A 15,274-nucleotide genomic window follows, 5' to 3' on the forward strand; every position below is an offset into this window, starting at 1 on the left:
TTATTTTTATCAGGCAAGATATTCGAGGCAATTCTAGACATTTTTCTTCTAGGCTATGGCATTTGTTGCAAATTTATGGTTACAGAAATACTGTACCAGTATTGACAGACAGCCTATAGGCCAGGGTGCCAAAATACCTGTATCTAAATTTTGGTTGCTAGGAGACAAAATTAATTTAAACTTTTTATACTTTGCAATTTAGGATAAATAGAGTAAGAGAAACTTATGAATACTGCTTTATGAATGGTAAGGGCAGTGTCCCCGTTTTAGTTTTTCAATGACAAAAACACGTAATATTTTGGAGGTTTTTACGTCTCTGAACCAATGTCTCGCAAATCTGGTCACCTTACCTTGAGAGTAACATTTTCTGTCTTAAATTACATTTATAACCCTTTTTTGGAAATGGGATCTGTTGTCAACCGAGGATTTGATGCTGGGGAAGGTTTAATGTCGACGATAATGGTAATCTAGTCGGTTATTATGATTGTCAGATAATTTGACCATTCAGGTTAGTAAGAATAAGTTACAGCAGTACACTCTGTCAAGAGCTCGGACGTTTGTCGTGGTAACCCCTACCAAGATTACCACATTTGATTTTCACTTGTCAAGATCAGATTTTCCGTTTTCCGTGGATCTAGCTGTCTCCTTTTGGTAATTTAGCAGTGTTGGATCCTCTGTGAACCATCTGCACCTTTCTCGATTCGTCTTCGTACTTTGTCTTGCAGAACTTTATTTTTTTTTATACAAAGAAACTACCTTGCGTGGGGGTAAATTGGGTTTTGTCGATTTGAAATTCGTTCTGTCACTGAGTCCTTGTGTTCAGTTTCCATTTAAAGTTTCTTACGCTGTTTTTATTTTCATAATCTGCCAACTCATTCAGTTTTATACCTTCTCCATGACTGCATCGTCGACTGTAATAAATGTTGCTGCTCGAGTCTACTTAGTCATCGTCTTTCCGCAGGGAAAATAGCTCTGTCCTTTGTGCCAAGTATTTTACTGATATTCATTTGAACTGCGAGTTAACCCTTCAGTTCCTTAACAGCCTTCCGAATGGCGATGGTTAGCAGCCAAAGGATAAGTCTGAACTGAATATGAAATTCATTTAAATTCGGTTCTCACAGATTGTTATAGCCTTCACTTTCTGAGAGCTGTTCAGGCCTGAGAGAGATTTGGGCCCATTGGTTACCCATCCTGTCGTTATCCTGTTACGATTAACATGCATCATAATTTGTTGATTTGTAGAATGAATGTTATAACCCAAGTTTAAATTTACATAAGGTGATAAGTTAACACCCACTGGCATTTTGGTGGCATTAAAAATACATTCTACAGATGGGAGATTGATAGTGAAAATATTAATGTCTTATGGTTTTATTTCTGTTACTTGAGTTACGATTCAGTCAACTAGGAGGAACTACGCGAACCGTAGTCTATCAATTACGTTGTTCGTTGACTCTGTCCTTTTCAATAACCTTCTACGACCTTCCATTTATTCTCGGTAGCATAACATGTAGAACATTCGTGAATTTTCTTAGTTTTCTTGTATTTTCTATGACTTCTACCTTGCCATGTCTCTGTCTTGTAACATTTCTCTATTTTTCTTGTTCTAATATCGTTCATAGGTTTAAAATATGAGTTACTTTTTTCAGCTTCTAATTACATTTGATTTTTTCCAAATGGTACGGTGGCTAAATGCACCACCACCTCACTACCGTGTGACTGCGGCCTTAAAGTGACATCATAATAGATGCTTCTTCATGTATAAAAAATACAACTAAAAGCTAAATGATACACCTCAATGCCCCTTATGTTTCAGTAAAGTAATATTCCCGTGTTCCATACACAAGATATATCCGGGATCTAATTCAAAAGTACTTTCCAAAACTATACAACAAAATTACACCGAGAAAAAATCGGGAGGAAACGAGTTTTGCCTCCTCTTACTGTTTGGCCATTTATTCAAACGTATGGTTACCTTTGCCTTGGAAATCAAAACTCGTCAAATGATAACATTATCGAAGTTACTTTCTTCAGTTGATCTCTTGAGGAACGTCCCATGATATTTCAGCTTCTTTACTAATTTATGCACAGACCGCAACAAACAAAGATATAATACATTTATGCCTGGATTAAAAGTGGGGCTGCAAGCGAGGTTAACGTCCCTGTCTTTTTAGACAAAATATTAATGATACAAAACTTGTAAGAAAACCCTCGTAAGCTGATACAAGCTGCAGTGAGCTGTCATTAGAGCCGAAAGCCAAATTAGAAAAAGGAAATTACGAGGTGGGTATTACTGGCAAAACTACGGATGATGACTTTCGTATGCTTCGTTACGTGTTGAACAGAATCCTAACCTCTAAAGATACATTTTCGACACTCGACAACCCTAAGTATAACAAACTTCTGGCTCTGTTGTTAAGAGCTTTGACAAATCACTTGGTCAGCGAGTCATAGCAGTCGCGACCTCCGTATTTCGAGTCATGGAAAGTTTTCTTTGTGAGAATTGACAAAAATGGTGGTTGAGGACCCTTGTGTCCATCAGAGGTGAAAGAACACCACTGAAGCTACGGAATTGTATTTAACGGTTTAAATTTATAAGCAGGTATGACGGGATCTTAGTTGCTGAAGCTACGATATTAATAGATATAAGGATCCATGCTTCTCCGCTGACAAGGTTACAAATTTGACAATGATAGGGAGTACATGTTTCATCTCTGTTTGCTATATCTCCATTATGAGTGTGTTTTTCAGTTTTTGTGGAGAGGTGATGTTAATATACATACACATGGTGATGTCCTCTCATAGTTTTGTAATACTTGGGTACGTAAGAGCTTCAACTGGGGAAAACCGTTTATTTTTTTTAGTCATGATTTTAGTCCTGAGGTTTGAAGCTGATTTTCTCTTGAAGTTTATATTTAAATGAAACTGCTAAAGCAATTCTTGATTGCTGGTAAAGTGGTTGGAGCTTCATTTTGGTAGTGTTGGTTCGTAAGAAATTTCAAGTACCTTCATACTGGCATTAGCGTGAGTTGAAATAATTCGCCTCAAGGACCGAGAGTAATTGCCTTTGCGCAAAATCTTCAGTTCATGAGTGTGCTGGTCCTCTTGTCACCAAACTGAATTAAATGACTTGCCCAGTGCAAGATCTGCGAAATTAAATACGATTGGGTTCCGGAGTGGAGGAGAGTGCTACTGTTAGATGTCAATTATATAAAAGATTTATTTCTGAAGAATACACGGATTTGTCCTATAGGGGGCAAGTGCCATCAGTGCACCTCATGCAATGCACAATAGGCATCACTAATGGTTCTTTGCAGCGTCCTTTCGGCCCCTAGCTCCAACCATCTTCATTCCTTTTACTGTACCTCCGTTCACATTCTTCCATCTTACCTTTCACCCTCTCCTGATAACTGATTGATAGTGCAACTGCGAGGTGTCCCTCCTGTTAACCTTTCAAACATTTTTGCTGTCCATTTCCGTTTTAGCGGTGAGTGGCCTCATAGCTCCCAGGGCTTGGCCTTTAGACTAAATTCTATATTCCATTCTGTTCTAATACATGGATTTAAAGTTTAAGACTTGGAACCATAAAGTATGATGGAATCTATAAAGGCTCAAGATTTTAGGCTGAAGCGCAGTATGCGAGAAAATAGATGAAATCGAATTAATAGATAGAAGGCTAATGACTAATGCAAACTCCAACAGGTGCAAAGAGGAACTTAATTCTGCCACTACAATGCCCAGAACAGTACATATGAATTCCACCAGTAGTTTTAACTGAAAAAGGCGTTTCTATCTACAACAGTACTTAAGAAATCCAATATGGGAGAATTTCTCTTATTACCAAAGTTGCGTAGAAACCCGACATGAATTTACGAATACAAACGCATTACTTATTCCGCTACCATCTGACTCCACACGCACGTGCTCAAAAATGTCTCTGAAACTTTTGGAATACTATGCTACTCGTCGCCTTCAGTTCCATACGTGGGCCCATTTATTAATAACTTTAAAGCATAGAATACAACTGTATTCCAAAAGGCATTCATTTACTCGTTGTAACTTTGTCTAGTTCAGGGATATTAAGCCCTTCCAGATAGGGGAGTTTTTTTAGGACATACCAACGTTGCCGAGGATAGAATCTACGTGTAGTTAATTTCGTAGCAAACTAGGAAACGAGATTCCATTAAAGAACAAAATTTGTAGGAAGAGACAGTTAAGTCTAAGCCTGTTGATTATAGGAATAGCTACCCAACTGTGTTGCCACACCGAGATTCATGCTAAATCATTTATGGTCAATAAGCAGGTATTTCAATGTGATTTCTCAAAATATTTATCATTAAGTTAATAAGGACCCACTTGTTACGTCAGAGCTGTGATGGCTTCATTAAATTTAAATTTTCTTCACACTTTAATTCTAATAATTATTCGTGATACTAAAACTCAAGATCCTCCAGCATGACGTCAATCGCCAAGCAAGTAAGTATTGCAAAGATATCTGGTCAGTACTCTTGATAGCAAATCTAGATCTATGTTTAGTCCCTCCAGTATTACAATGATTTTACTGTCCAGTTGCTGATATCTTTGAGATTCCCTTTTAACACGAAACCGATAGTCATTTCTATTTCAAATAAAGATTGAGATCTACAGGTATTACTGGTTGCAAGCATATAGAGCATGAATAATCAGAAACCAGTGCGATTTCCTTAGGGTTGCAGTCTTGGCAACAGTCTTCTTTTGAATTCTGTATCCTTACCACAAGCATTGTATTTTTGGGGTTGTACCCTTTACACCAAGGTTGTATTTCGATGTTGTACACTTGACAACAAGCTTGTATTTCGGGGCTGTACCCGTGACACCAAGGTTGTATTTCGGGGTTATACCCGTGACACCAAGGTTGCATTTCGGGGTTGTAACCTTGACGACAAGGTTGTATTTCTGGGTTGTACCCTTGACACCAATGTTGTATTTCGGGGTTGTACCCGTGACACCAGGGTTGTATTTTGGGGTTGTACCCTTGACACCAATGTTGTATTTAGAGGTTGTACCCTTTATACCAGACTTGTGATCTTGTGGTTGTAGTCTCGTATTTTAAGGCAATACCCGCGAAGCCAATGTTGTACTCTGTGGGTTAAAACCTTCACAAGTGTTGAGGATATTTGAAAATCTCCAGCTTTGGAAATCGAAAATAAACTGAAATCGAAAAATATTTATTGCACTCTTAGTTGTAATTTATATCGAAGTAAACTGACGCGTAATCTAATCACACAGTTTTGAATCACTATTTAATTTTGCCACAGCACTTGTGATATTTTCTTTGTTAATACACTATCACGTATGGCGCTGCGCATTTTGTTGTGAATCACGAATCATACTCAGAAGTTGAGCCTGGTGATCAGGGGGCATTTTTTTCTGGATGGTTAGAAGTTTAAACACAACGTGTAGACAAATGGAGCAGTTACCGGTCCATGCTTAACATGCATTGCTGAACTGAAACTGTTTTAATCAACTTCCAAGAATACAAAATATATTCTTTCAGTTCATACCGCACTTTCTAGTGACTGTAGTTTATTGAATAGGCAGCTTGTGATGGATGTTACTACGAAGACACTTCCAAAACTGTAGGTCGAGTTATGAACGTAAAGCGGATGGATCTGGTGTGCTGAAGGAAATGTTCCATTACGGATGACGTGAAAAAGGTCACATGGCTTTCGTAAATTTATTCATGTTAGCGCATTAAATCACGAAAAAACCTAAAGCCTTTTCCTCCACTGACACTTGCCAGGAAACGCAGTTCTTGGTGAATAATGTTATGACATGTTATGACCTGAGTAATTAACTTAATAGCGTATGTTTTTTATATTTTTTTAATTAAGAATTACAGCAACAATAATATTTTTTCAATCTTTGCCATTTAAACCTGTAATTAATTATAGAAAACAGTAAAACACCATAATAACTGTACTGTTACTTACAAATTCAAGCCTTCTGTAAGCCGATATTTTGCTAACGGCCAACTCCCCCAACCCCGTCCCGGCTCCACCCACCATCCTTGGATGTTCGGTTGGTTTTAGGTAAAAAGTTATGGTTACGGAAAAGACTTTTCATTAATCAGAATAAAAACGATACACCGAATTGAATACTTAGTGTTAACGAAAAGTTGAGAAGTTAACCTTAGCACTGAAAAATCGGAATGACTGAGTTGGAATACCTGCCGAAGAACGCAACGGTCCCCTGCTTCAGGCTTTGAGAATGCCCGAACAACCACAGGGTACTCTTGGACATAAGACCTATTTTTTGCCCTTGCAAGACTCTCAAAAATTTACTTTTTTTTTTACTAAAAGTAGTGTTGCTGTTATTTTTACTCCCCAATTATTGTTTCATAATTCAGTTACTGGAATACATTCACAGACCGTAGGTTAGAATTATGGAATTAGGGAACCGCGCTTGCGATTCTTGTTATAACTACGTTCTATTTTATTCTAGTAAATGAATGTAAACAATGATGTATTGACGATGTAATGCATAAACACGTGAATAAGTATAACCTAAGAAAGTACACGCAATTACAATTTTCAGCACGTCAGAGTACATTGTCATGATCGGTAATCTCAAGTGCACGTTGGGTGTAAATATTACATGATTTGTAGCTGTCATAGTAGATAAAAATTTCGTGAATTATAATGATTTATTGGACTGCATTATGTGGCTTCGAAAAAGTTAAGAAATATTAGGGTATTCCGCACAACTCTGTATGATGGGAGACCAGAATTTTCACGAAAAAAAAAAATCACACCTGCGAATAGGCGGCGTTGCAAAGTGCAGGTTAATTTATATAAACGCGTTAATGGTTTGGGCTTATAAACTTTTTGAGAATAAGTTGCTCAAGGGTAGTTCAAGGACCAACATTTGGTAATATATGAAGATAAACTATCGTAACTTCATCTAATATCGTGAAGAGGCATTCTTCGTTTTTTGTAAACTATCGTAACTTCATCTACTATGAGATTCAAGGCCTCTGTAACACGGATTTTTCGCAATAACTTTTTATCTATGTATTTCATAAATATAACGCTTATTCAGAATACATATTATATCAACACATAAATTTTGAGTGTATTCTGCACTACGTAGGTTGTATAAATTTGGTACTTATAATGTAAAAGTGACTTTTTTTTTGAAGACGGGCCAACTTACTCAGAGAAAAGGTTTCGAACGCACTCGTTACGTAACTTTATGACAGCATTTCTTCCCTCTTTCTCGATGGATGATTGGCTATACGTAACGAAGGCTAAACCTCTGGCAACAGTGACATACAAATTTAAATACAAGCAAAGCAGTACACCTTTATGAACTCTGGAACCTCTCCACTGATAATTGTCATAATGAACAAACCAACAAAATATGTTAATAAATACAAAAACACTTCGATTATTAGTCTAACTCCCAAAATAAGTTTCCAAAGAAATTACAGTCTACTTTATAGGTCACAATCAGATTGACAAGATGTAGGGAATAGTTTGTTAATTATCAAAAACATAGTAGACAAGCTTGATTTGATAACTGCTATATCCAATGTCAAGCAAATTTTATTTATTGGCTATCTACCTATTTACTGAAAAAAATAGGCGGTACCGTATATTAGCTTTAAACCTTCACCAATAATTATCGTCAGAATAGTGACTTCATGAGGCTCCACCCACTTTCGCCTCGTTATAATTCAGGATAACACTGAAGGCTACCATGGGCATTGTTGGATTAGAAAATTTAACTTCTGGCTATAAAAAACTAATTTCTCGAGTAATTGTAAGAAGTGCTAAATGATCCTCAAGGATCCCAGCAGTTGGCCTAAACGTTTAATTCATGTATATTACTGCTATACTGTTGCGGCACTACTGCTACAGTAGTAGTACTACGCTAGCACTGATACCCCACCCACATCTATGTATCGTTCCGCCATTCATAAAGTCTTTGGGTTTCAGAGCCGATGGAATTTCTGTCTGGTGGATGGGCGGGGCAACATTTCGTCAAAAGGTGTTTGTTTTACCTTGCTTACGTAATGAAAGTTTTTCGACTCTTGGCTCGTAATCATTGGCCATGGCGTCGGCTAGATCATTTTTACTCTATAAAAATGAAAACTATCTGGTTTAGGTTATTGATAATGCTGACAAATTTGTGTGTGGTTGTAAAAATACACATATGTCAACTTTCAGCTACATCCGATGCTTTGACAAGGAGCAAAGTCCAAAAAACCGTGTTACAGAGACCCTGAATCTCATAGTAGTATCGTGAAGAGGCATTCTTCGTTTTTTCGTATGCACCACGACAGTATACCCATACAGGGCTTGGTTTCCTTTTTAATGTTTCCTCTCTCATTTTACTTGTCCCTTCCGGTAAATCCGGCATTTTTGTACATAGCATAAACATTAACATTGTCGGAGTTCATTGCCATATGAACCCTTAACTACTGAGTAAATATAAAGAATATTCCCGTGCTCGTCTTACTGCTTTTGTGTTGTCGCTTGCTGATGGAACCTAGCTGAATTGAATATAGAACTTAGGCCAAAGGCCAAGCACTGGGACCTATGAGGCCATTCAGCGCTGAAACGGAAAACGGAAATTGACAGTAAAAGGTTTGCAAGGTGTAGAAGAAAAACCTTTGGCTGCAATATCACAAATATATTTTCGTGGCAGTGGAACACAGGTTGAAATATTTTAGCAATTGCGTACCAAGTGACAAACTGCTTATTAATAACAGCGTCTGTTGTTTAATAATAGTCATTTATGAGTTAGCTCTGAATTTGCTTTGAGAAAGAATGAGTGAGAGGTCGAATTACTCCACTATGAAACTTTAGTAAAAAGTTGAACATGACATGAACATTTTCATATTTACTAGATCAGGATAGCCTTGCAGATTGGCAAAAGAAATCCCTCTGGTAATTCTCTCTCTCTCTCTCTCTCTCTCTCTCTCTCTCTCTCTCTCTCTCTCTCTCTGTGCCGAAGTAAATCGTACTGACGATTCACTAAGAAAAATTAATTATCTTGAATTGGTATTTTCTTATTTCATACTATGCATTTTGTAGGTAATGATTTTAGCCATAGAACTCGAAACCATTGTAGCACCATTGCTTTGCTGCTCAAGAATACTCCCATCTGACGTAATTATATATAAAATAATGTTTTACTTGGGTAGCGAGACCTGACAGAATACTTGTTAAGAGTGTGTACTATCTTGAAAATAGCTCTGTACCTTCAAGGGTCACCCGAAGACACGTGGCTTGTCACTGACAAAGTAAAACCACGAGAAATGGAAATGGTCGAGCTACGTGTGTGGTGTTGGAGGTGGTGAGGCAAGTGACACGTCGGTGCCATGACCTCCAAATACAATTCCTTTCTCTACATTTCCCATTTATCAACAACAAATTTCGGTAACGAGCCACTGCTTTTGTCTATTGCACGTTATAGAATGTGGAGTATTTTAACAGTGAAGGATATGGACTCCTTTTACGTGCAGTAAGTGGTTTCAAGGAAGAAATTAATGAAATATATTTGGAAAGCTGAATATGTCTCCGCCGGCTGAGATGGACGGAGTTGTGTATTTCCTCGTGCGTTCATTTGTTTAAAGATTGATGGGTTTCAGTCAGTCTTTGTAGAGGAATGAGATATATAAGGAGAATCTTGAAAACTTTCAAAGGGCTCGCGAAAAATGACGTTTTTATTTTCTATTGCTTTCTATAGCATGATTTGCAAGGTCTTGATTGGAAAATAACGCCATGTGCGCGCTGTAAAGTTCTCAGGCTATACGATTAATCGTAGTAAACTGCAAATGAACTGCGTTGGCGGAAGCACGCGCTGTTTCTGGAGGTTCGGCGAGACACCAGACTAAATGATTGGCAGTTTGAAGGTTGGCTGAGAGGTCTGTTGAGAGGGATTACACTCGAGTTAATGCCCTGAAAACCAAATTTGATGGAGAATGAAGGAAATGTTTGAGAGAAACTATATTATTTTATTTTTATCATTATTCCTCCACTTTGTTCTCAGTTTTCTAACCTTGGTAGAGCATATTTAGTGAATTGTTGATAGTATATATACAATAAAATTACTTCGAAAATGATGCATAGCTATGTGTAGACTATCATTTATGCTGTTGAAGTTCAGACTGGTTGAAAATGTGTTTGAATGCGAAGTTGTGAAAAATACAACGTGAAGGGCTTCCTTAAAGGGTAAGGTAACAGAAACTGTTAATGGACGATAGTGATGCTGGCTGCTAACTCTAGAAATGTTCTCAAAGAGTAAATAGCGTCCGTGACCTTTGCTGTAGAGGCTCCCGTTCATTATTTCATTAAATCTTGATCCGTCTTCCCCCATCAGGACCCTTCCTGGACAACTGGAATAGCGATGTTCACCCGCGGGAAATGAAGCTTGACATTTCAGCGCGCCAGTCTTCCTCGCGACTGCCACATCAACTTTCAAATTCTGTTGGGAACTGCCATCATTTTGCAAGACTTGGCACCTTTACCTTTTTCTGTTGTCCAACCTCCGCTGCGTTGATCTTTTATGTATCATCAATCGTTAATTCATACAATGATCATTGTTAGTAATTGCATTGGTTATATTTAACAAAAATATCACCAGAATAATTGCCAGTGAGAGCTGATGATTTAACAAAAGGAGGGTATCAATGTAATTGACTAAATGAAGGATAGCGGAGCATGCAAAGACGTACAGGCAATTATGAACTAATTATAAATCGATCCCATGTCGTAAGCATTTGTTTCTTCCAAGGGAGTGACTAAGACAGGAGGAGAATGTTTAAGAAAACATTCTTGAGGGCTGGCAGTGGCTGCTGTTGTCCTAACGTTGAACAAGTGCGGAAAGACAGCAGGGGCTTGCAAACTCATCTATAAAGATTCACGGAAAACCTGACGGTTAATTATCCACACATACACATACAGGAATATGTAAACATCTTGAAAAGAGCCCTCGGATATAAGGCTAGTGGAATACAGAGGTGCAACCATAGACCCCAGGCTGGGGTCCATTGCACCCCTGATAGAAATTGAAAATTAAGAAAAACATAAGCCAGAGAGAAGCATATTAAGATTAGGACTCAGCCCACGGACACCTCTCTGTAGGTTCGTATGTACGTACTGTCTTGTTAGCATATAGAAATATATATATATACATATATGTATGTATGCATATATATATATATATATATATAATATATATATTTATTTATTATATTAGGTATATATATTGTGAATTTCTGCCACTGTATCAGTCATCTGAAGATGGTTTAACAATTACGCCAACACCTGTCAGGATTTACGACCCTTTTTTTATTCTTGTGTATGAATGCAAAATACATTATTATAACATCAAATACATACATATATATATATATGTATATATATTTATACATATACATATATATATATATATATATATATATATATATATATATATATGCGTATATATAGAGAGTAAAGCCAATACTTGTACATGAAACATCCTTTATTTAATTACGACTGACGGTTTCGGGTAACTGTCTCCATCATCAGGTCTGACAACAAAAGCACAGAAAGAAAAGTTGAAAAAAAAAACTAAATCGCAAAACTATCATTAGAATACGGTAATGTTACACAATAGGTTATATATAAAAAAAACTGGTGATGTACTATGAGCATAAAAAAAATGAAACAGAACAATATTAGATATATATCTATATATTATATATATATATATATATATATATATATATATATATATATATATATAGGATATATATATTATATATTATATATATATATTTCGAAAAGACTTGTAAACCCAACCTTCGAGTGGCCCATTATCCGAGGGCACCGGCCTGGTTGCAACAGTCATTTAGCGATCATTTTACCATCGTCAGTTTTTTGTTACTCTTTTTGCATCTCTCGCGCTGTCGTCTAATGCCTCCAAGATATATCAGCATAAAATCTGGTGCAGAATTGTTAGACCTGTTTCTTTTTTCCTTTCTTTCTTCTTAGCAGGGGGCGAAGTTGAAGGTGGGCGTAGGATGGAAGTACTGTTTCTATCAAAAACTGTTTAATTCTTATAATAATTTAGGCAAATACATATCATGGATTGAAATTTTGGTTTTCGGCCAACTTTAACTCTGCATTTTGACATTATTTTGTATTTTCTCATACTAAAATTACTATATATCTAGCTTTAATGCAAGGCCAAGCGGCCAAAGGTCACATAACACACGATGAGTAGATCTATATTACAGATAAAAATGCGTGGATACACACTGTTTTATTTCATAGGATTAATCTATAAGTTATGTTGTTGATAGCTATACATACCAGAAGTATATTGGAAACCTTTAAACTTCCTTCTGTTTAATGACGATGGAAATTGATGAATGGTTGTGATTATTTTTCTTATGGCATAAAACTATCCATTTCAGGGACCGCCAGTCATCGTTTGTCTCAAATGTCTTTCAAACTCATAATTTGATTGAAATGGGACTTTGACGAAACACACCCCGCCAATTTTTGGTAATATAGTGCGTTGTCAGATGTGTTAAAGGCGATTACTCTCGATTTTAAAAGGCAAAGTCGCGCGAGTCATCAGGACTAAAATCCAGACTCGAACGTCCGCCATCCCCCACCCCTCACTCCCTCCCTTCGTCCTCTCTCTCTCTCCCTCTTCTCTCGAGTCATCTCTCTCTCTCTCCCTTCGCCCCTCCCTCTCTCTCTATATATATATATATATATATATATATATACATATATATATATATTATATATATATATATATATATATATATATAAATATATATATATATATATCGCTGTTTTTCTCATCTCTCCCCCCAATACCTCTCTGTAAATTACAAAATGCAATAAAATGCTGGTATCCAGGATATTTTTCTATATCGGCAGATAATTGGAGAGTTCATAATGAAAAGGACAGAGAGGTTTGACGTAAAGACCGTAATTTATGGTTATTTTTTTTTCAAAAGTTTCTGTTAATAGCAAGGACAAGAGAGAGATGGTCTACCAAAGTGGGTGGAGTCGTCTCCCACCTGGGGTAACTGCGTCCGTAGGCGATGACGTGTCGTAGAGGTGCCTACTCAAGGTCGTTTTCTTTACGGCAATTCACCTGCTGACACAATAAGAGGTAGACATAGCTCCACTTACTTATTGGCCTAGGTTAATGGTATTTTTGGCGTGTCAGCTAATATACCGTAATAATAAGGGGTTGTCTATCGGTTGCCACATATACAAAGAAAATCCGTGTATCTATCTCTTTATCATAGGAGCTTGTCTATCTCTTATTTGGAATATGTATATATGCTACACTCGTTTTAGTAATGAGGTCGTTATCTATACAAATATATATTTTTATGAAATAAAGAATTGTGGCAGTGGTTTATTTTTTACAATTGCTTAACAGATTTAGAATATATATTTTTACTGTATGCTTCTGTACGTTTCTGTACGTACTCTGCCAACACGTGCCATATGATCGCGTTACAGGCGTCATGGGGATGAAGACGAGAGCAGTGTAAATTATATACTGGGTTGCAGGTTAAACTGTGTGATTTGATTTTGGTAACCTTATCTTACGTGCTTCTAGTTAACATGTCGGTACGAGGGTTAAAGGATTTATGAGGTCGTGTTGGTATGTACGTGAATAGGGTGAAGGTCATAGGCTCTTTACCCTTCTCCCATTTATTAAACCTAAGAAAATACAAAAGCAATAATTGAAAGAACACCGAATCTACAAAAACCTACATGTTTATAACGCCAATATTGCTCCATATATTATAATAGGAATGGGGGTTTGGGGCGGAGACGGCGAAGCCAGGAAAGTGGGTTGGGGGAGGGATGAAAAGGGGAAGGAAATGGAAAAGGGGGAGAGGTGCGGGGGGGGGGGCAGGAAGGGAAAGAGAGGGAGTTAGGGAGGGACGGGATGGGATAAAGGACGTTCTATTGCGTAGGGTGGAGATGCTTGGCAACAATATGTAAGTCAAATTAATGGGAGGTGTCTAGTACCCTGTGTCAAAGTACCATTTCGATCAAATAATTAGCTTGAAAGATATTTAAGAAAAACGATAACTCGCGGTCTCTGAAATGGATAGTAGGTGCAGTTCATTTGAGGAATTTGATTGGTCTCTTTATATCCTGCCTCCTGTGTGGGTCATATTAATAGTTCACTCACAGACACTTGAAACATCTCCACTTTCATATATATGTTTACGTATTTCCTTGAGAGTAATTAATTCTATATACATGAAGCACCCCGGGGAGGATAGTGCCGTCAGTGCACCTCATTTGGTGCACTGTAGGCATGACTGAAGGTCTTTGAAACGTCCCCAAGGCCCCTAGCTACAACTACTTTCATTCCTTTTACTGCACCTCCCTTTCTTCCGTCTTACTGTCCACCCTCTTCTAACAATTGTTTCATAGTGCAACTGCGAGGTTTTCTTCCTGTTACACCATTCAAACTTTTTAATGTCAATTTCCGTTTAGAGCTGAACGGTCTTAGTTGTCCCAGTGCTTGGCATAATGCCAAAAATTCTATATAAATCAAATAAAAAATAATCTTAAAGCAGCTTTTGGCTTTTGATTTGGTAAGAGCACTAAAAACCGAAACAGTTCTTTGTGGCCTGTATTACTTTGTTACAAACCTCAGTCGACTTGAACAAAGGTGGCTGTCTTCAGGAAGATGAAACCTACAGTGGTTTCACTCGGACTCTCTGGCTTGACGGCAAAGTTTTTAGTGAAACATCAGACTAAAATAAACTACATTCATCGTTGGTCGAGTCTTCACTTAACTGAGAAAAGGTAAATTACTGGATTCCAAGCTAGCCTTAAAATGATCGAGTCTGAGATATAATTTCAGTGGAAGTAATGGCATTCAAGAATTTCTGCAGCATTTTCTCAAGTGCCAATCGACAAAAATGGACGTAAGCTTAAATTTTCCAACGATGATAATTCAAGCAAATACACTTTTCAACTAGGGGTTACTTATTAGCTATTCATGTATTTCTACTTGTGTTGTGTTAAGAACTGCTAATTGAATCATTAACAGGTTGAGCCGTAAATGACAAAGCTTTTTGCAAGAAGAGTTAAAGGGATGACAAACTGAAAGTTTAGACAGTTACTGACTTTACGTAAATCACGTAAAATATATGTATAATGTTCCTGATTATATTTGGACATTTTTAAGAGAATTTATTTCTTACTTTTTCTTCTGTATTTGGAAATTTGTGTAGCTATAA

The sequence above is a fragment of the Macrobrachium nipponense genome, chromosome 21, assembly GCF_015104395.2.
Source record: "Macrobrachium nipponense isolate FS-2020 chromosome 21, ASM1510439v2, whole genome shotgun sequence".
Lineage (NCBI taxonomy): Eukaryota > Metazoa > Arthropoda > Malacostraca > Decapoda > Palaemonidae > Macrobrachium > Macrobrachium nipponense.